Source organism: Papilio machaon, chromosome 2 (genome assembly GCF_912999745.1).
Source record: "Papilio machaon chromosome 2, ilPapMach1.1, whole genome shotgun sequence".
Taxonomy (NCBI): Eukaryota; Metazoa; Arthropoda; class Insecta; order Lepidoptera; family Papilionidae; genus Papilio; species Papilio machaon.
The window spans coordinates 9,480,411-9,502,661 of NC_059987.1; the positions used below are offsets into that span (position 1 = coordinate 9,480,411).

Consider the following 22,251-nt stretch of genomic DNA (forward strand, 5'->3'; position numbering starts at 1 on the left):
TAGTACAAGGCAAAATTTAACGAGAAAGAAAAACAGAAAAAAACTTAGAAAAAGCTAAATGTTTCCCGAGCAAAAAAATATCAAAATACCTTTTTTTTCTTTCGCTGAACTCTACCTGTTTACTAAGTTAATTAAGGAAAGGGTACGATGATGTAAAAATATTATTAAATTACAAAAAAGAGTTGGATTTTACGTTAAAAATGTTAAATAAGCGACCGGGGCCTTTAATATATTACGGAGATACATTGTTAGACTACAGTTCGCTATACAATTATTTTATTTGCTTTGTAGATATTGTTAACTGTTAAAGGATAAATTTTACTGTAACATAATTTTAATACATTGGTTTTAACGCTGAGAATAAAACTTCTTGGACGTATACTCTTCATCTTTATTAGTCATAATGTCGAGCTGAGACAAATCTTTATACAACCACGCGAAATGTCGGGAAACGCAAATTTCAAAATGGTTGAATCGTCTAGACTTACTGTTGGATATCTCATAAAAATTCACTTTTATTTTCACTTTTATTCGCCTTCATTTCCATAACTTCGACTAGCGAAATCGGACTTTATTGTAGGCATTTATATTAAACTAGCTTTTACCCGCGACTCCGTCCGCGCGGAATATAAAAAAAAAAATAGAAAACGGGGTAAAAATTATCCTATGTCCGTTTCCTGGTTCTAAGCTACCTGCCCACCAATTTTCAGTCAAATCGATTCAGCTGTTCTTGAGTTATAAATGGTGTAACTAACACAACTTTCTTTTATATATATATAGACTAGCTTTTACCCGCGACTCCATCCGCGCGGAATAAAAAGTTCTCGTAGATCTCTTTTTACTATGAAGTTATTAATCTCTTTACGAGTTATTTGCTTAAGAAAATTCATATTAATTTCACTAAACAGTAACCGAATTCTATATTAACCTTCGTGTCTATTTTTTGTAAGATCTCCTGATCATCAATCATGTCCTGTCTATTTTTGTACTACGGTCCGTTATTTAACGAGCAAAACTAACGATATCTGATTTTACTTGAGGCTAATCCATTCTTGGCTTTGTATACCGTACTTTAATAGTCTTTGAGAGAAGCTTCTTAAAAATTGTGTTGTAAGATTATTTATCAAGGTGAATCAGAACTGTAATGAGGTAAATCCGTTTAAAGGTGAAATTGGGGTGGTCCGACAATTCATCCCCTAACAATCAAAATGCGAAAGCGTTCGTGCGGAAAACGTTTATCCCCTTTTAACAAGGTTGTTCAGAAGCGATCCCTTCATCGATTCCCAAGGGATTGAATAAGTTCTTTGTAAGATTATCGAGGTTTTCACTGTTAGTTAAAAATCTTATGTCTCATTTAATTTTATAGCTTTTCGTACGAAATAAATATAATCATTACAGTTATATCCAAATACTAAAGAAATATTGAAATTATTTATTACATAAATAATATAAATGATATATCCCCGACGGGGGAATCGAACCACAGTCTCCTGCGTGAAAGACGGGTATACCGACTACTATACTAACGAGGATACGGATTCCTTTAAGACATTACTACGTCTTTATACATGCCGAATTTTGTTTGTTTCTAGATAAAAAAAATGTTAATAGTGGTGAAGTCAATAGCAGCTAAAGTCTTTGCATACCGATCTTGTATTAGATTTGTATAAATGCTTCAATTTATAACACGCCACGTTTTACGCAGATATATCATGCAAACAAGAATATCCTCGCACGTATAATATAGAAATGCATAGAGCAGCTTCATATAATATTTATTGTCACGTCTTCCAGACGCGACGCCTACGGGACGTGTTATTTCCAAGACAAGGAAATAATCTTGAGTAAAATAAATCCACCGAAATTGTGATCTCACTGGAAACCTACAAGGAAAAAAATCCATAATTTTTTTTTTATTCGTTTTTTTTTTTTCAAATATGTATGCAATGTATTGAATTAATTATTTGTACAATAAATTATTATAAACATTGTACGTCCAAACTAAAGGCAACATCGGAACAAGTTGTAGAGTTTACAAATATGTAGAAACATCTTCAAACTTATAACCGCGTCTAGACTTGTGGTATTTCTTAAATTATGACGGGAAACTAATAACTTTGATATACAACAACGGAATACCTTTGATAGGAATCAAAACTATTTGGAACAATTTCAAGCAAATCTAATCATTTACTAATCGAACTTGTACTTTCTTACTAAATTCCTTTTACAATAAATATTATCACTATACCTTATTGGTAGATAAATTTGAATGTGAACGTAATATGAATATGACGTCGTCATAGAATGATAAAACTAGTAATTTTAGCTAAGCAAACGTAGTCTTCGGTAGTATAGTGGTCAGTATCCCCGCCTGTCACGCGGGAGACCGGGGTTCGATTCCCCGCCGGAGAGAACTTTTTGTAATTTTTTTTATCAACACCTATATTTTTTTTAATAGTCAAAGTGAATTAGATTTTCCAATTAACAAAATTTCAATTACGTCTCCATATCTTATCTGTTAATAAGATATGGAGACATGATTGTTTTTTCCTCGAGTCGCTATCGAAATGACTCTGTCTTCGAAAGCAGCTAAAGTATGTCTGTTGTGTATCAAGTTCCTAACTGAATGAGGACGTTGATGGCAACATTGATAGCGTTACATTAATTGACTAAGTTGGAGCGCCGCCGGCGCTGTCGCCTCCGTCGGCCGCTACAGTCGACAAACTTCTAAGAAATTAATTTTACCCAACATCTGACCTAAACTTTGTTAAGATCAATTAACATTTAGTCGATTGTCGACTGTCAGGAAATATTTAATTGTTTAATAACACAAGTATTTATATGTAAAACTAGCTGTCGCCCGCGACTCCGTCCGCGCGCAGTTAAAAAAAACTTAATAGGGGTATGAAAAATAGATGTTGGCCGATTCTCAGACCTACTGAATATGCTCACAAAATTTCATGAGAATCGGTCAAACCGTTTCGGAGGAGTACGGTGACGAAAACTGTGACACGAGAATTTTATATATTAAATATTAACAAAGAAACCGATAGGCAAGTGGTTCAAATGTTTAAAGGTTCTATCGAGTTCCAAAATTGAACCTAAAGATTGGATAAATAAATATAAAATGGGTTTTACTTGAACAAATATGTGACATCTTTTTTTTAAGTAGCCAAAATAATGTGGATCATTTTAAAGTATGAGTAATTTAAACCTTTAGTTTTTATTTTCTAACTAAATATCTCTGTATTTTTTGTTATAGAACGAATTATAAATAAAATGTGTTTGTTTGATTAAAAGTGAAAATCTTTATGGTTTTTATAATTCTATCTAACGGTACGCGAATGTTGCTATTAACCGTTTCAACAATATTCCAAGGAGACTAAAACGATCAATAAACGCTTGCATGTGGCAACACTCACGCTAATGTCGTCTAGACAGCGAATGTGGTTGAAATCTCTAAACTAACCAGCTTTTATTACACACTTGAATCTCTTTTATTTTAACTCCATTCGTTATATCTTAATTTTATGAAATAATTTTATTTTCATTTTATACGACATATTATACAGATATAACCTTTTAGTCTTGTGAGTCAGCTTCGTGTCTTGATGGTCCTGGGTTATGTTTGTCTAAGTAAACACGTTAACACAGTTAATTCTCGCATATTTGAGAACCCATATCTTTGCCTTCACAAGATGTAAATAGTTAATTCAAAAAAAGTTATGCTTCCAAAGTGATTCACGTGAAAACGGAAATAATTTAGCCAGTGCTAATCTTTTTAATATATCGTAACATTTGGCGATGTGCCAGATTGTAGAGACAGGTCGGCGCCTCGCCGCGCTGTTGTTTGCAGGTGGATTTACACCAAGATTCGTGACGTCAGACTATACCTATTACGTTTTCTGTGAACTTTCGACAGTGACGCCTGTTGAACTTCTTTCTTGCTGGTTAGTACAGTAGGACATGTATATTATTTTATTTACTAGATTTTGCGCGCGCCTACGTCCGCACCTAATTAAAAAGAAACTTAACTAGTAGCCTACGTATTTTACCAGACTGTGTACTACATCTATACCAAATTTCATCGAAAACCATGCAGCTAATATGGAGATACCTTGTCAAAAATCCATTGATCCATCCATCAAAACATTCGCATTTATAATATTAACAAGATCATATTATACATGATATATTAGTAAGAAGTTAAAGGTAAGTAAGATTAATAATACAAAGTGCACATGTTAACATGAAATTGCTTTATCTTGAATTATCTTGCTCTACTAATTAACCAAATGTATCTGGTGTACGAACAGAAGAATTCGTGTTAAATATATTAATACGTTTAAGGTATAGCCGCAAGGGATAATTAGTGAGGTTGTATTAACTTCGTTTGTTGGCTCTCCGAGTCTATTACGTGCATGTAATCAGTGTAATCAGCCTTATTAACTCGAACCAACGAATGGATATCAAATTTGAATTTCGTTTTAAGATAAAATTACCTTTGTTAAGACCTTACCACGCATAATAATATAAACCATGTATTTCTTGTAATTTTTTGCAAAATACTTATAATTATTACAAAATATATTCGCATTTCATCTATTAAGTAAATTCATAAATAAGTGGGATGTTAACAATTTTGGTCTAATATAACTAAGCAAAGAGACCATCGGTGGCTCAGGGGCAGCACTTGGCGTGTAATCTGCAGGTCCTGGGTTCGAATCCCGCCATATACCAATGTATTTTTCGATATACATATGTACATCTATCCGACGTTCTTACGGTGAAGGAAAACATTGTGATGCAACCTGCACATATCTGAGAAGAAATTCAAAGATACGTGTGAAGTCAATCAACCCGCACTGGGCCAGCGTGGTTAACTATGGCCTAGTCACCCTTAATTTAGGGTAAGCATAGCGAGTGCTAAACTAATCAAAGTGCGATAAGCTACATTTCATTGATATTATTAACATTGTAGTTATATCAATCTATTTTCAGTGCAATCAAAATTGAAAATATAACAGGTACAAAGTTCAGTTGAATTGCTATTTCTAAATCCGGTACCATAAAACATCGCTGTCGTAACAATAGAGGCTGATTACAAAATATACCGACTCAGCATCAACTCCCCCGCCACTCCTCGCCCCTCGTCCGTAGCACGCCTACACTTTACCCTCACGCTTACTGAATTTTAATTACAACTAATGTATCGACTCGGTATTCTAGAGTGAAATTGTATTGTAGTGAAACTAACCCAATAAGTAAAATTTATTATTTCATTTTGATATTGTATTTAAAAGGGCAAAGAGCTCTAATATATTGTTAATTTGAGAATCTTACTTAACCATGTATTTTACTAAAATTATAAATGCGAATGTTAATATGGATGGATGGATAGATGTTTGTTTGTAGGTAGTTCCGGAACCGTTCAACGGATTTAGATGAAATTTTGCATAGATCATAGTTTGGAAAGACACGTAGGCTACTTTTAATTTTTTTTTTTAATCCGCGCAGATGCAGTTGCGGGCGACGGCTAATCATGTTTAACAATTGCTATCAACCGATGCAAACACTACATTTTAAAATACTTGTATTCCATAACTGAGTTACTCTTTTCCAAAGCATAATTTCATTTGGTACATCCTTTGACTAGAAGCAGTAAAAAGCAACAATTTGTCTGTAAGATGTGTATACAAATATTGTATGTGTAGCTCCGTGGCAGGCGCCCATCAGTCCGAACAGAGTTGGCTTCCGCCCAGACTCCTAACAATGACACATATTTCTCACTCCTAAGATTTTGTTAAATGTTGACAAATAACTTAAATTTGTTCAATAGTCATAAGAGAACATGATTAAATATTGTCTATTACTGTCACTAGTGTCACTTGTGAATTAAAAAAAAAATTTCTTTCCGAATAATTTCATCCACCAACACTAATGTGAAGTGTCAATTTGAAAGTACCTAGTGTACATATTTCTATTCATTATATGCTAACATTGTTTTAGTTTTAAAATAAATTTAGTATTTCACAAATAGCTCGCAAAGTACCACTCCCCGTTAGCATTTTCCATTACGCGGTAAGGATTACGCGAGACGACGTGCACTTTACTGGTTGTGTACAAAATCCGATTAGTTAGCGATTTACAAAGTGTCTAGAAAGAACTTTGCTTGCGTTGAAGGGTTTAGGGGTTTAAAAAACATACTTTATGGAAATGAACAAATATTAAATTTTACGTTTTTTAAAACAATCTGCCTTCAAGTCAAAAGGCCTGCAATGGCATAGTCAAAAGCCTTTGACTATGTCATTACACAGTTACAGGTATACTTGAAGTACGGAATGGTCCAGTTAAAGTATTTGATGTCTTATAGATAGGTAGTAAGGTTTAATATTCATTGTACCAAGCAGCAACCACCGAAACTAATTGCAGTGAAAGTGGCTCAGTTTAAGATGAATTTATATCGAATTTAGATTGTTGTTGACATCAGCTCCAACAGCCGTGATCGTCTAGTGGTTAGGACCCTACGTTGTGGCCGTAGTAACCCAGGTTCGAATCCTGGTCACGGCAGCGTATAGCTGTCGCGGCGGAGCTTATATTTTTGAATCGTAAAATAAATACATCATAAATGTAGAATTATAATGAAAATAAGTGCTTTCTGTTAATCTTATTTTTTATTTTACAACTTAACTATTATGCGATAAAGAGAATATATGAACATAAAACAACTTGTTGTATTGTTATCAAAAGAAAACAAAACATAAAATGTTACATTTCAAATTCATTCATTAAAGTTACATGTCATGTTTATTTTAACATGTCAATAAATAATGAGGTCACTTAAAATGTTTTTACAGAAGGACTGATTATTCTTTTGATTTTAACTAAGTTCAGTTTAGTAAGTGCTGTTAATGATAATAAAAATAATTTGGGATGATTTAATCTTTAAAATCGAATGTTTAGATGGATGGATGTTTGTTCAAATGTATCTCCGGAACGGCTCAACTGATCTCGATGAAATTTGGCACAGATGTAGCCATAAAACATCGCTGTTTTATGGCTACATCTGTGCCAAACACGTTTGGACGTGCCAGGGTGCGGCGACGAAGAGGATACGGCGCAGCACACACTGGAATTGTGCTGCGCCTGGGCAGAAGAACGCCGCACCCTGGTGGCGACGATAGGTGAGGACCTCTCACTTCCTGGCGTTATACGCGCCATGTTAGGAAGTGAGAGGTCCTGGGACGCCGTTGCCTCCTTCTGCGAAGAAGTGATTTCGCAGAAGGAGGCACAGGAGCGGGAGCGCGAGAGAGACCCTCTGGCGCCCCCGCTCCGACGCCGGAGAGTGGGGAGGAGAAGGCGGCAATATATTGCCGCCCTTCCCCCCACAAACAATATATGAGGCCCCGTTCAGGGCGATAACGCTGGCGGGATCACGGAAGCAAGCTCACGCGTTCCCGAGGCCCCGCCACAATGCGACAGAGGGCAGTCAGGTTTTAGTGGGTATTCCGGTCGCCTTCTGCGGCCGGCGAGTCCCACACTCCCTACGCCATTGCACAGCGTAGGGGTGCGTAAATGCATTTCCTGACTTAAAAAAAAGGTCATAGTTTGGACGAGCACATAGGCTACTTAGTAAGTTTTTTTTTAATTCCGCGCGGACGGAGTCGAAGGCGACAGCTAGTAAGACATAAAATAAAAAGTAAAATTAATTTGTTATCAATCCTAAAGAAGTAATGGTACATTAAAGAATTTACATTAAAAATATATGCTCCGCCGCGACAGCTATACGCTGCCGTGACCAGGATTCGAACCTGGGTTACTACGGCCACAACGTAGGGTCCTAACCACTAGACGATCACGGCTGTCGGAGCTGGTGGTTATATTCACAAAATTCTACGTTAAATATAATACAAACGTGATCACTTTCACTTGTAATTCGTTACAGTACCACGAACAGAAACGAACAAAAAGTGCAATCACAGTGAAGTATAAATCAAAGTATGTTGTAAAAACAACATTTATATTCTGAGACCACCAAAATGTCAGGAGTATTTTTTCTAATATCATAATGTGCTCGTAATTTAAGTCTGCTTAGTGTGTGTTCTGGAGATCTAATTTTTGTCCGCTTTTCTTTCAAACCTTTTTCCTGTAAGGAAAGGACGGGAAGAGAATTGATAGAGGAAAGAATGCATATGAAGGTGAAATATATTTTTTTTGCGCGTCTCCTCTTCCGTCGATTCAATATAGGTAACGCAATTGCAATTGTGGAAGTCCATGGGCAGCAGTCGCTTCGCCATTTCGACGCGAATTCATACTCGTTTGTCACTCGTCACTCGTCCGCGGAGAATTATAAAAAAACTTGATAAGTAGCCTACGTGTTCTTCCAAACTATGTTCTACATATGTGCCAAATTTCATCCAGATCCGTTGTGCCTTCCCGGAGATACCTTCAAACAAATATCCATCCATCCATATAAATATTCGCATTTATAATATTAGTAAGATTTAAAAAAATGGACACTGTCGGTGTTAAGTCGTAAAAAATAAATAACGTTACTATTTCGCTAAGAGTTTAACTGACGCTACTTCGCTGTGTGTGCTACGAATTGCGCTACGCGGCTGCTCTACGCCTTTTATCGTTCTGACCTCGTTACGCTATGCGCCTTTGTCGCGATCGAGATAAAACATGTTAAATGAAATGTTAAATTGTTATATATGATTGCGATCAAAGAAGTTTAGATCTTACTTGAGATTAATTCCGGTAGTTTTGTGGATGATAAGGTGGTAAATCTCGTAGTCTATGCTACGAACTATATGTGCTTTGTATTGTGGCTAAAGTGTGTCTTGGTTTCCAAATGCCAAATAGTAAGAGTTATACTTTCATCATCATCATCAGCTCACTATACATCCCCACCGAGGGGCTCGGAGCCTACCCAAAGTTAGGGGTGACTAGGCCATAGTCAACCACGCTGGCCAAGTGCGGGTTGGTTGACTTCACACATATCATTGAATTTCTTCTCAGATATGTGCAGGTTGCATTACGATGTTTTCCTTCACCGTAAGAACGTCGGATAAATGTACATATGTAAATAGAAAATCGAAAAACTCATTGATACATGACGGGATTTGAACCCAGGACCTGCAGATTGCAAGTCAAGTGCTTAACCCCTGAGCCACCGACGCTCATACAAGTATATACTTTATATAATATATAATATTCAACTATAATACTCAACAAGAGTTATACTTTATGTACTAGTAATATAAAGTTTGTTATTACTTTGCTGGCTCTTATTGCTTGAGACTGTAACGAATCGTAAGTGAAAGTGATCCAGTTTTTTATTGATTACGAAGCGATGTTTTGCGACAGTTGTCACCAGCTCCGACAGCCGTGATCGTCTAGTGGTTAGGACCCTACGTTGTGGCCGTAGTAACCCAGGTTCGAATCCTGGTCACGGCAGCGTACAGCTGTCGCGGCGGAGCTTCTTTTACTTATTTATGAGATGACTGTAGATGTTTTAGCGGAATTGAATAAATTCAGTCAAAGAAATTGGTGACTCCTTACTATTTGAACCTACTCTTTTAAGATTTAAAAATATAGAGCTGGTTTTAAAGCTTTTTTTTAAATTATGATACCTTTGACAATCTACGTTTATCGATGTTTTCTGAGACCAAAACAAATTGTTATCTCTATTTTACTAAGAAAATGAGACGGGTGACGATATGTTTTATACAGGGATTTTGGTATCAGAAACCAACGATTAGACTACATTATTAAGTACGGAATTTTGACAGGCGGGGAAACTGACCACTATACTACTGAGGATATTCTAATCTATCTATATATATAAAAGAAAGTCGTGTTAGTTACACTATTTATAACTCAAGAACGGCTGAATCGATTTGACTGAAAATTGGTGGGCAGGTAGCTTAGAACCAGGAAACGGACATAGGATAATTTTTACCCCGTTTTCTATTTTTTATTCCGCGCGGACGGAGTCGCGGGTAAAAGCTAGTACAGAGATAAAATGCAACTTTTAACGCTTAATGCCTGTGTAATAAAGCGTTTTTAGTAAGTTTTAAATCAAACTAATTGTTAAGGTATAGATAGGAAATCCGATCCATCGTTAAACTCCACTCAAATGATTCACGTTCCGATTTGAATTCTCTATTGGAATATAAAAGCAAGATTAATTTGAAGCCATTCCAGCAAATACACCAGGTGAAATTAGATAAAGCTCTTCCCTCAATTTAACTTCGAAAAGGTATCAAAATTAATCCAGTAATTTCATCTACCCTATAGATTTTATTAAAGTCTAGAAAACTGAATTCAACTTGGATGCTAATAGAATAAATAACTTTTCACACTCAAAATCGTTTAAGGTCCATCGTACATCAACGAAAGATTATTGGTTTGAAAAGCACAATGCCCAAAAGCGGTAACAAAAATTCTCAAGTAGCAAGATGAAAAATGTTATAATAATTTAGTTAAAAAGTATGAATATTGTTTTACCTCACTGACCTCTATCTAAAATTAGCTATAAACCATGGTATTTTGGACCTATTTGATTTCCGCTGGGCTGAAGATTGCAATTGTCAGCGGTGATGAGGATTCAAACTATCAATAGAGATAGAATTAATTGTCAGGAACTTCAACAGACGCGTTTAAGTCGTAAGCAAAACCTGTAATTTCCAAGCCCTGACCTATATCCATTTACATAGATCAGTGTTTACTTACGTGACGTAGTATATACAGTCAATAGAATTTTTTTTTGATGAATCGAATAACAGTCATTTCAGTCGTTTTTTTTGTATGATAAATAATTATTATGTTTGCTGAGTAAAGCGGTACTTATCTACAAGAGGTTACTTTTGATTTCATGAAATATCTTCTTAACCCGATTATTTTTATAAAAATAATTTCTGTTGAAATTAATATAAAATGTCTTGAGACAAAACAAAAATATGTTTGAAGTTGATACAACTTGGTACGGTTTGTCATTTCACCATTTTCATTGTTATTTTGTAACAATTCGCGGAAAAGGATTATCTCAATTTTTGACTGATAAATAAATTATTATATACTAAAGTAATGATTTTAATAGGTAATTACTTTTAGAACAAGTAGTTTCATTTACATTTATTAAGAACTAGCTTTTACCCGCGACTCCGTCCGCGCGGAATAAAAAAAAAAGAAAACGGGGTAAAAATTATCCTATGTCCGTTTCCTGGTTCTAAGCTACCTGCCCACCAATTTTCAGTCAAATCGATTCAGCCGTTATTGAGTTATAAATAGTGTAACTAACACAACTTTCTTTTATATATATAGATTAGTTGCTATTTCAATAAGTTCCTAACCATAAACATCCTTAAATAGGAATGAATTTCACTTCAACAATAGGACAGATTAGTGTTATTGAAATATTTTTTATATAAGCTTATACTTGCCTAACTATTAAACTATCAAAATTACTTGTTCAATGATCATTTGTAATGCGTCCAAGTTCATTGGCTATTACGGTCTAAAGCTGTGACAAATTGCAAGTGAAAGTGCTATTAAAACCCTCTATCTATCTCTTAGATTCAATCTGATTACTACCAGCTGTGGTAGCCGTGATCGTCTAGTGGTTAGGACCCTACGTTGTGGCCGTAGTAACCCAGGTTCGAATCCTGGTCACGGCAGCGTATAGCTGTCGCGGCGGAGCATATATTTTTTATATTAATTTTTAAGTCAGAAAAGAAGAATTTGATCTGAAGATATATTAGATCATTAATTAACATATTTATACATATATCTTACTGAGGTAACATACTCTACTTAACGTACAAAGTTTACATTTAATATGTGATTATATAAAAGACAACTCATAAATAATTGTTAAATGCCTAAAAACATGGAGTCGCGTGCGTACTTATAATTCTATGTCATAAATCTGTTGTTACAAAACTATCGTCTAATTCGTACGATGTAGTTGACCGCACACGACGCTCGTAAAACAGATTTATTACGGTTTACAAATAGTATTAAAACTGGTAAAGGTTAAAATTGTTTTTACTTTAGCATTAATGTGGCAAAAATATCATATTTCTGTTCATAAAACAATCTATGTGAAAAGTAAATAAGATTATCTAGTGTCGTATATAAATTGTAAAGTATGTGTTAATTTTGGTAAGTATTTTACATAATCTGAAAGATTGAAATTCTTTTGTCGAAAAATGCTGAACATACGGGAGTAATGAAGCCTTCAATTGCAATTTCTAGCTGACAATACATAAAATATTTCACAATACGTTTGTATCCAGTTCAGTATAAACAGTATTAAATATCGCAAGTCCCGGGGAGAGATATTATCTTGTACAGAACTCATCCGCTCGCGGCACTTTCGCCCTCTGTCCAATGCTGCGGGCATTGAAATATAAAATACTAGCTACGTATGTATATGCCGCACCATAATGATACCAAAACAAGTAATACGATGTGTACACAGTATGTCAGTAACTGCGTAAATTATTAGTAAAAAGGCAACGTCGGATATTATAAGTATTAATTTAAGTTGAATACTAACAAAAGAAACGATGAAAAACCAGCCAAGTGCGAGTTGGACTCGCGCAGTGAGTGTTCCGTACAAACCTGTAGGTATGGAATTTTAAAAATAAAAATTTATGGTTTTCGCTTTTTTCCTTTATCTGTGCTATAAGACATTGCTTCGTATCAAATTTCAAGATTCCGAGTTCACGGGAAATACCCTATAGATTTTGATTCCCTTGCGAGTGTTGAAAATTTGCTGCATAAACGGTTGTATCTTTTGATTGCGTTGACCTAGAAGTTTTATTTTTTTCCAAAAGACGGTACACCTGAGTATTAGATATAAATTCAAGCTTGATACCTCCACGCGTTCCTGAGGAAAAGGGCCTTGACATACAGACGGACAGACAACAAAGTGATCCTATAAGGTTCCGGTTTTTCCTTTCGAGATACGGAACCCTAAAAAATAAAAAGATTCATTTTTACTATCTTAACCATTATGTTATTAATAGAAAATGATTATTAATCTTACGTTTAATTTCAAAATAATGTAACGTTTAGCTTTCAGCACTCACCAAATTTTAAAAACAATATTCAACATGCATACATAAAAACAAACGATAATATGACTTTAAGATGGAAAAAAGAAAAAAGCTATGCACTTATAATAGAATTGATAAAAGTAAAACGCCTATAACGCATTTAAGTTCAATCCTTATATTTCATAAGCCCGATGTCGGTTAATTAAAACACCAAATCTTTTATTCGAAATAAATCAAAAGATTCCCAATATTCGTATTCCAGCGAGAAATTGTCGATTAACGTTTTTATATAAAGTCAATCACATTTAACGTACGTGACGTAATCTAGACGCAGCTCAACCTCGCTGAAATACCCGTTCCTGACATGAATAGCAAAGACAAGCCTTCTTTATCTAAAAATCTATTCTTAACATTTTTATTAAACGTTCGTCAGCTTTGATGTCTTTATTGAATCCTGTTTTTTGATGACATCAACTATATAAATAAGCTGACATATACATCATAAATTATCTCTTATATATATTTTTTCTTTTCTGACAAAAGTAGAAAATAAGGTACGACCATGATTCGAACCTGGGTTACTACGGCCACAACGTATGATCCTAACCACTAGACTATCACGGCTGTCGGAGCTGATGACAAGATTGATTTAAGTTAAATATAAATTTATTATAAACTGTACCACTTTCGCTTGCAAATCTCTGTGTTGAATAGTACAATGGACTTTAAACTTTATCAGTAGTGTTGAAGCTATTAATTCGCCTGGCTTTATGAATGCAGTCATTTAAATAACTATTTGTGGGGACATAAAAAACAGTCTACTAAAAAGCGAACGAATTTGAATAGGTCTTAATATTTTAATCATGATTGTTCGAATTGTTAGCTCTTTGCCAATATTGTTATAGTCAGAGAGCTAGCTAATACATTTTGAGTTATATTTCTAGCTGATCGATTATCTACCTCTAAAAGCAATATATTAATTAAAAAGATCAAACAAAATCCTAGTATTTCTTTTTGTTTTTTATTTTATAACTATCAAAGGAGCTCCGGAGTAAATTAACCTTAGATGCAAAGATTTATTTTACTTTCTCGTTTGTACCAGAACTAATTTCTTCAAAAGTTAATTAAAATATTAATCTTTTATAAATTCCACATTGTTCGCTCTCAAGAGAAAAAGAAACAAGTTTTAAAAAAAGTTTAATTGAAAAAGACCGTACCGCTGCAGACTGCATTACCAGCGAAAGATTCATGAATTAAATAAAATTAAAGTTATTTTCTAAGATTAATTCATAAAGAATTATAAAGACATCTTATGGAATAAGTACAATACTTACGTTACGTTAGAAACCATTAGATGTATTTTATACATGAATGCGTAAGTATAAATATAGGCTAAGGCAGTCTTTCCCAAAGTGGGCGATAACGCTCCCTTGTGGACGCTGCAGGTCTCAAGGGGGGCGGTAAGAGTAATAATTCTTCGTTAATATACACATATAGGTCTCAATAATTAATTAAATTAATTAAAAAGTTACAGTGGTTTTTAAATATGTGAAAATTTGGGGGCGCTAAAAAAATATTTATTCTCAAAGTGTGCAGTAGACAAAATAAGTTTGGGAACCACTGGGCTAAGGTATTTAAATAATTTCAGTCTTAAAGCAGAGGACGTAAAAAGAAAGTAGAACACTTTCGAAAACGTCTTCAGTAAAAATTATAGATTTTAAAACAAAAATTATTTAAGTCACTAGGTTTCTATGTGAAATGTCTACATTTGTGATTTCGAATAACGGTTATATGATAATTTTGTTTACTAAATGTATACTTTAATAAATATTTTAAGTCTAATAATTTAAGAGTATAAAATGTAGTCTATGTCTGCATCTGGTCGCCATCGAATTGTGTTTGTGTTTTTAATACCACTTTGTTGCAACGAATTCTACCAACAAAGCTGAACGTTATTTCGTAGAAAATTTGTACCAAATGTACAATACATTTCAAAATATAAAATACATGTACAAAAAGCTCTGTTTTGATTTTAAAATGTGCGAGAAAATTGCGATTCAATCTTACTAATATTATAAATGCGAATGTTTGTTTGGATGGATGGATGGATGTTTGTTTGAAGGTATCTCCAGAACGGCTCAACGATCAAAGTCTGGAAGAACATATAGGCTACTTAGTATGTTCTTATTAATTCCGCGGGGATGGTGTCGCGGGCGACAGCTAGTTTTTATTACAAATACAATTGATTACATGTTTTTTTTTATTAAACTAGCTGTCGCCCGCAATGTCGTCCGCGCGGATTAAAAAAACTTAATAAGTAGCCTATGTCTTCTTATACACTATGTTCTACATCTGTGCCCAATTTCATCAAGGTCCCTTGAGCCATTCCAGACATACTTTCTAACAAACATCCAGCCATCTTAACATTCGCATTTATAGTATTAAGTAAGGTATACATTAATTACATATATTTGACCCTTATTCTGAATAAAAGTAATTATAAGAATAATAATTTTAAAAGTAATTAACTCTTCTCTAAGTCATTTTAACTTTTCTAATCAACATCTTTAATCAGTGAGTCACATTTAAATTTTATCATTGTTATTAAAACTACGAGGATTTTATCTCGATATTAAATAACTTGACTCGTTTAAATAAAACACATTTAATTAGTATTATTTTCCTTGTAGACATTTGAGATAAATAACGCTACATTAAGCAAGAAATTCATTTATGTGAATAAATCAACGCCTATCCAATTATAATTGTAAATAAATATATTTCTTCTTAAATATAAATTAAATTGTTTGTATGTTTCTCTTCGACATCAGAGAAGGAGTAGTTATAAAGTATAGCCTATATCAATTTATTATTCAGAATAGATTTAAATATTTTCCTTTTGTGTGATTGTTATCGTGCCGGCTTAATCGAACAACAGATGTGCTTACAGGCTCTAACAATATTGAAACATTGTTATTAAAAAATCATAATAAGTAGCCTATTTGTTCTTTCAAACTATGTTCTACATCTGTGCCAAATTTCATCAAAATCAATTGAGCCGTTCCGGAGATACTTTCAAACAAACATCCTTCTAAACATTCGCATTTATAATATTAAGTAAGATATAAGATTTTTGGAAAACATTTCAAGATGTTCTAAAGCAAATAGTATTTTAATTATTCTCGCGGCAATCATCTCCTATCTAAATACTTTGTTAAGTCGAAAATTCAAACATATTTCCACTTTAATACGGTATTAAGATGGAAAAGTGATTAAGAAAAAAGTTTCCAGATAAACTTGAAAACTCATTAAAAGTTTTGTGATAAGGTAACATGTGGAAACATTCCAGATGGTATTTTCTTTCTAAATCCACTTTTGAAGATACTTTTAAAATAATCTTTAATTTATTTTGTAAAAATGTAAGTCCGATTTTGTTCGAATTACAACGAAATGATTTAAAATTGTAGGAAAGCAGAACTATTTTGATAAAAATTAATAGTATGTGTGGAAATACGTAAATTGTAGACCAACGTGGTTGATTAAGGCCTAGTCATTCCTAGTTTAAGGTAGGCTCCAACCCCAAGGGGACGTATGGTGAGATTATGATGATGATGAAAGAAGTAATAAGTTGGTTCTAGAACTTATTATTTCCTTAAGAAATGCTTTGTGGAAAAATAAATAAAGTACGTTTCAACTCCAAATTGCTATGCTAAGGAAATTTACAAGTTTGTGTCCTTTATATATTTAGTAAAATAAGTATATCGTTGTTTTATAAATTTTATATCTAAATCAGAGAATTCTTTTAAGATTAAGTTAGGTTAAATAAAATATTTTATAATCTTTAATAAAAGCGTACAAAAAAAGGAAAATTTGTAACAAAGGCGCCGCGAGTCTGATTCCTTTTCAATTGAATTCATGATTTATTTTCAAATTAAATGTTCTCTTTTCCGACGTGATATTATTCATCCAGATGACACAGAAGTTTGAACATTACAGTTCAGATTATGTCCGCTAAAATCTTTTTTATTAATTTTGGTCACTTAAGAGGTGAAAATTATTTAAAAATGGTTTTTCATTTATTTTCTATTCAGTAAAGTTTGATGTTAGTTATTTTAAAATAACGCCTACTTCTTTAAAAAAAACAACGTAAAAATCAAATTGCTGCTTAATAATTGTAGGCGCTGAAAATGTAATTGCATATACCAACCAACATAAAGCTATAAGTTTAATCAATTACGTAAAAATATGCATTATGCATGTAGAAAGCATAAATTAATTTCTATGTGCCTTATTTATTGCCTTTCATAACTTTAGCTTTATATTATTTCTTTACACTGAACTGTAATCATTATTAGAAATTTAATAAAAATTAATTATTTTATATTAATAAAAACCAAATTATCATATTCATTATCATTTTATACGACTTATAATCAGCTTCATTAAAATCGAACTTAATTAAGCTGTATTATTACTGACTCATTGATTAATATATTTCGTGATAATTTTATGAATCTTTGACTTTTTGCTTATCTATATTAATTACGTTGAATATTTTATTTCTTAAAATAAATAACGCGTTTTAATAATTTCAAGCGTGGACCGGATTTAAGATAAATCTATATATATAAAAGAAAGTCGTGTTAGTTACACTATTTATTACTCAAGAACGGCTGAATCGATTTGACTGAAAATTGGTGGGCAGGTAGCTTAGAACCAGGAAACGGACATAGGATAATTTTTATCCCGTTTCCTTTTTTTTAATTCCGCTGGAACGGAGTCGCGGGCAAAAGCTAGTTTAAGATAAATTTGTGACCAATATAAAAGATGGATATTTGTTATAACGTCATGACCACTATATCGCAGTCTTAAGTACGAAGAGTTTCCACTGATGTACGAGGTACAAAAAAATATCCATATCTCTGTTTTTGAAAAGGGAATGAAGAAATAAATTTTTAGCAGTGGAAACCCATGGTTACATTTGCTGTTAAAAACTAGTAGTTTTTATGTAGATAAAAATACATGCTCCGCCGCGACAGCTATACGCTGCCGTGACCAGGATTCGAACCTGGGTTACTACGGCAACAACTAGGGTCCTAACCACTAGACGATCACGGCTATCAGAGCAGATGACAGAAACGTTGTAACTTTAACGTTAAAGGGTATACTTTCAAAATCGGGTCCACTGAAGCGTTACAGAGTTGAACAAACCACAATAGTTATGATATAAAAATGTTCCGAACTGTTTTTTACAAGGAGATATTAGTGTAATCAAAATTGTAGCAAAATTGGTTTATTTACAAAGCATTTGCTGTCAAAATTGATGATGTATTATTCCACATTATCATCATTTTTTATCATTTGCGCTGCTATCATTCAAGTATCTGTCATTTTGCTGCTGTTATTCAATACAAAATTGTATTCATATCGGCGAAATATTTTTATTATCTATGTTCACTTTATCAAGTACGTTGTAAATAAACTACGTGTTATCACTTCCTTACATCAGACAATACATTATTTCGTAGTCACCATCAACATCTTCGGTAGTATAGTGGTCAGTATCCCCGCCTGTCACGCGGGAGACCGGGGTTCGATTCCCCGCCGGAGAGAACTTTTGTTTATCTTGTTTTCTTTAACAAAATCTAATCTGTGCTTGCCTTCTAAATAGCTGAAATTTTTGGCTATTATTAAAAGTGTTTTGAAGCTTTAAAGGTTTTAAGATTTTCAGTAAGAATAACTAGTCTTTTGCCTATCTAATAATTAAAATAGGCACATTGTATGGCAACCGCTCACTCATCATTATAATTGTAGAGGGATATTCTAGAACACTCAGTATACGTAATGATTGAGAAAAACTTTCTAACACATTTCTTAGACCCTCCTTTTCCTTGTGAAATAGTTCCAATGATAAGAGACGTTGGTTATAGACCTTTTTCGTGTTACAGCGGAGTTATGAACTGCAATTATAAGTTCTGAAGTGGATTGAGGCTATTATGGCATGTGGATAACATTTACTTGCAGCTTTCGCATTAAATTTTCTTTAACTTCACCCCACTAGCATTAGCTAAATATGTTAATATGCAGATCATGTGAAACTGACTGATAATCTCCTCTCTGCAGATCATGCGGGTAGCGAAAATATTCAATTCCAGTAGATAAATACATTTTCCTTCATGTATTTTTTATCTGCATTGTGGATAATGCAATAACAACTAGCTATCGATCAGTACTGTTTCAATTTTAAAGCCTAAATTACGAGCATGCGGACGCAGTGCAGTTACTTCACCCGCTATGCTCTTCAGTTCCAATTCTTTCAATATTACCCGATCGAAGTTAGCATACATCAATATAGCTGTGCTTGCATTGCACAGTCACTAAAGTCGCGCGTTAAAACCGAGACCTGCAACACACATACTTTAAACCTAAGACTAAAATGGACCCCCAAAAAAAACAGATGATAAAAAATTTGCTATGAAAAAAAGTACTCTGGATACCTCTGCAGCTCAAGCAATAAGTTGGCTAACTATTTACTACGTCATGCCGATGCAATAACGAACTGCTGTAGTGAAAGTACTCTAGTTTTTAAAGTATTTGTACCAATGTTCCGTTAATACCGCCACCAGCTCCGACAGCCGTGATCGTCTAGTGGTTAGGACCCTACGTTGTGGCCGTAGTAACCCAGGTTCGAATCCTGGTCACGGCAGCATATATATAGCTGTCGCGGCGGAGCGTATATTTTTATCGAATGGTAGATTGAACCCTACGGCACAAATGACATTTTCCCTATTTGTCTTCTTCATATTATAGAAATGCCATATTTAAACGAAAATTAATTATGCTCAAATGATTCTAATAAATGGAAGATTGCGAGTTCAGGGTGTTATAATTAATACCTTTTATTATATAGCTTCTTCTGTTTCTTAAACGTTAAGTAACGATACGCCTGCCAAATTTCACGCCTTCATCAGTTTAGTGAAATTGCCGCTCTTATTAAGTAGGCTTAACAAATTAAACTCAATAAGACTTTTACTCACTTTATTTTTCTTCAGTTCTTTAAGGCAAAAACTCTACAGAATAAATTAACCATTTTAAAAACATTGTCTAAAAAAAATGTCTAGATGGACGACTCTAATTACACCCAAGAGAACTATAAACGCTCACCATTAGAGCCAAAGCTTTAATAATTAATATAATCAATATGTCTTAATTTCTTATTTATGATTTTGCCTCAACTATCTTTAAGATATTTTGTTTTGCCTGCACACCAATTTTCAGTCAAATCGATTCAGCCGTTCTTGAGTTATAAATGGTGTAACTAACACAACTTTCTTTTATATATAAGATATAATAAAAAAATGTTAATTACTCGGTTAATATGTACATACTCGCATCAACATACAAACAAACATGCAAGTAGATGACAATAATTAGTGATGCAACGGAAGTGTCTTTCATCTTTTCGCAAGTTCAAGTAATTTCTCTAACTTTTTATACTTTTCGGTGCACTTTTTACACAGAGAATTTCAAAGGTACAGATTTAGTCTGGTAACATGATTCTCTCAAACTACTTACCACTAATTACACCAGAGAGTAATGCGACGTCCACAGCAAACCATAAACACTGATGAGATGTAATGAAGCGGAACACGCGGGCGCCGGTAACGAGGAAATATGCTTGTTTTAAATTACCCTCCCCGCTGGAGGTCTTTGGGGGCGCACTGCACAAACTACTATTTCCTTCAATCTATTTAATATATTGTTTTAGAATAAGTTCAAATAGAAGCTCATAGCCAACCATATTTTACTTCAAAACTCACTACAGCAAATTTAAAAAAATTTGATCCACACAGTCAGTTTAGTCAGTCACCCGCGACAGCTGGACGTTGCCGTGACCAGGATTCGAACCTGTGTGACTACGGCCACGACGTAAGTTCCTAACCATTGGACGTTCACGGCTGCTGAAGCTGGTGGTGAGGTAAACCGAACATTTATACTGAGTTAGAATTAAAACGTTTACTTTCATTTGATCGTCATAAATATAATTAAAACGAAAAAGTTTTAGTATGACTATGTAGTGTGGTTCATGTTTTCCAAAAAATATGTCTCACTACATCCTTACTGTCAACACTCGCAACTTTGAAAGCCAGAGTTGAAAAACTCTGTATTCGCTTCCGCTGTAGCTGCCAATGACTCGCAACCTTATCCGCATCATTAGTTTATCAGCTTCCTGCCGTTGCCCCCGCTTTCCATAACGAACCAACATCTCAATAGCATTATAACTTCCCAGACTTTCGTAGTCACTATACCAGAACAAATAAAAAAAAATTAAAAGGACGAGTACCAGAGAAAACAGTCCTGTAATTTTAGTATCGTGAATTATTTTTGAATTATATTTAACCTCGTTATTTAATTTAACCCAAATATTTTTACACCGTCTGCTGGTAAATATAAAGAATTCATAAGCTTTTCATAGCTTCATTTGATTAACTCACCGGAGTTTCGTTTTCCAGTTTCTGTGGCCATTAAATTATTCGTGTAATGTAATTTATATGAAGCTATCTGTTTCTCGTAAAGAAATATTTAAAAAATTGTTGAAAGAAACGGAACTCTTGAGCTTAGTTCAAAAATATTAGGAAAGGGAAAGGGGAAGTGGATTTGACAGAGGAGGGGACGCATAAGAAATGGAAACATTCCCTTCTCCGCCAATCAAAGGTAGGCAAGGCATCTGCAATTACGGATATATATGGGCAACGGTCGCTTCGTTATTTCGGTAAAATCAGGTGTCAGTTTTGCTTATTTTCCACCTAGCCTGGCTTGCTATAATACAAAAAAAAACCTTAGGTTAAGTGCCACCTGAACTAGACACAAAACAAATACTATTCAACATACCATAGGGATGAATAAATTAAAATTAATTTAATAATAAATTTTCTTTATTAATTTACAGACATAAATATACAAATAAAAATTGAAATGAAGGAAATTTCGTAGCTGATTTTCTGACTTGCCTACGCTAACCATGATGAAAAGTTCTGCTGTTGGGAATTACAGCAGGAAAAAACTTTTTTTTTCATCAAATTTCGAAGGAGCGGCAACAAGAGTGAATAAAATAAATTATGCTCGACACGGTACATGTTTAGTTGTTTAAATATTTATAACTTGAACGGGCGCGGTGTTT

General features: G+C 33.9%; 7 non-coding genes across 7 annotated transcripts; 6 read left to right on the forward strand and 1 right to left on the reverse strand.

Annotated features, from left to right (window-relative positions):
• The first annotated feature begins 2,343 nt into the window (after positions 1–2,343).
• On the forward strand, positions 2,344–2,415 carry Trnad-guc. Its single transcript has one exon. It is a non-coding gene; the product is annotated as a tRNA-Asp (tRNA).
• Positions 2,416–6,501: 4,086 nt separating this feature from the next.
• Trnah-gug lies at positions 6,502–6,573 on the forward strand. The gene has a single exon. It is a non-coding gene; the product is annotated as a tRNA-His (tRNA).
• A 1,220-nt stretch (positions 6,574–7,793) lies between these two features.
• On the reverse strand, positions 7,794–7,865 carry Trnah-gug. The gene has a single exon. It is a non-coding gene; the product is annotated as a tRNA-His (tRNA).
• Positions 7,866–9,390: 1,525 nt separating this feature from the next.
• Positions 9,391–9,462, forward strand: Trnah-gug. Its single transcript has one exon. It is a non-coding gene; the product is annotated as a tRNA-His (tRNA).
• A 2,150-nt stretch (positions 9,463–11,612) lies between these two features.
• On the forward strand, positions 11,613–11,684 carry Trnah-gug. The gene has a single exon. It is a non-coding gene; the product is annotated as a tRNA-His (tRNA).
• A 6,926-nt stretch (positions 11,685–18,610) lies between these two features.
• On the forward strand, positions 18,611–18,682 carry Trnad-guc. Its single transcript has one exon. It is a non-coding gene; the product is annotated as a tRNA-Asp (tRNA).
• A 1,022-nt stretch (positions 18,683–19,704) lies between these two features.
• Positions 19,705–19,776, forward strand: Trnah-gug. Its single transcript has one exon. It is a non-coding gene; the product is annotated as a tRNA-His (tRNA).
• Positions 19,777–22,251: the final 2,475 nt, after the last annotated feature.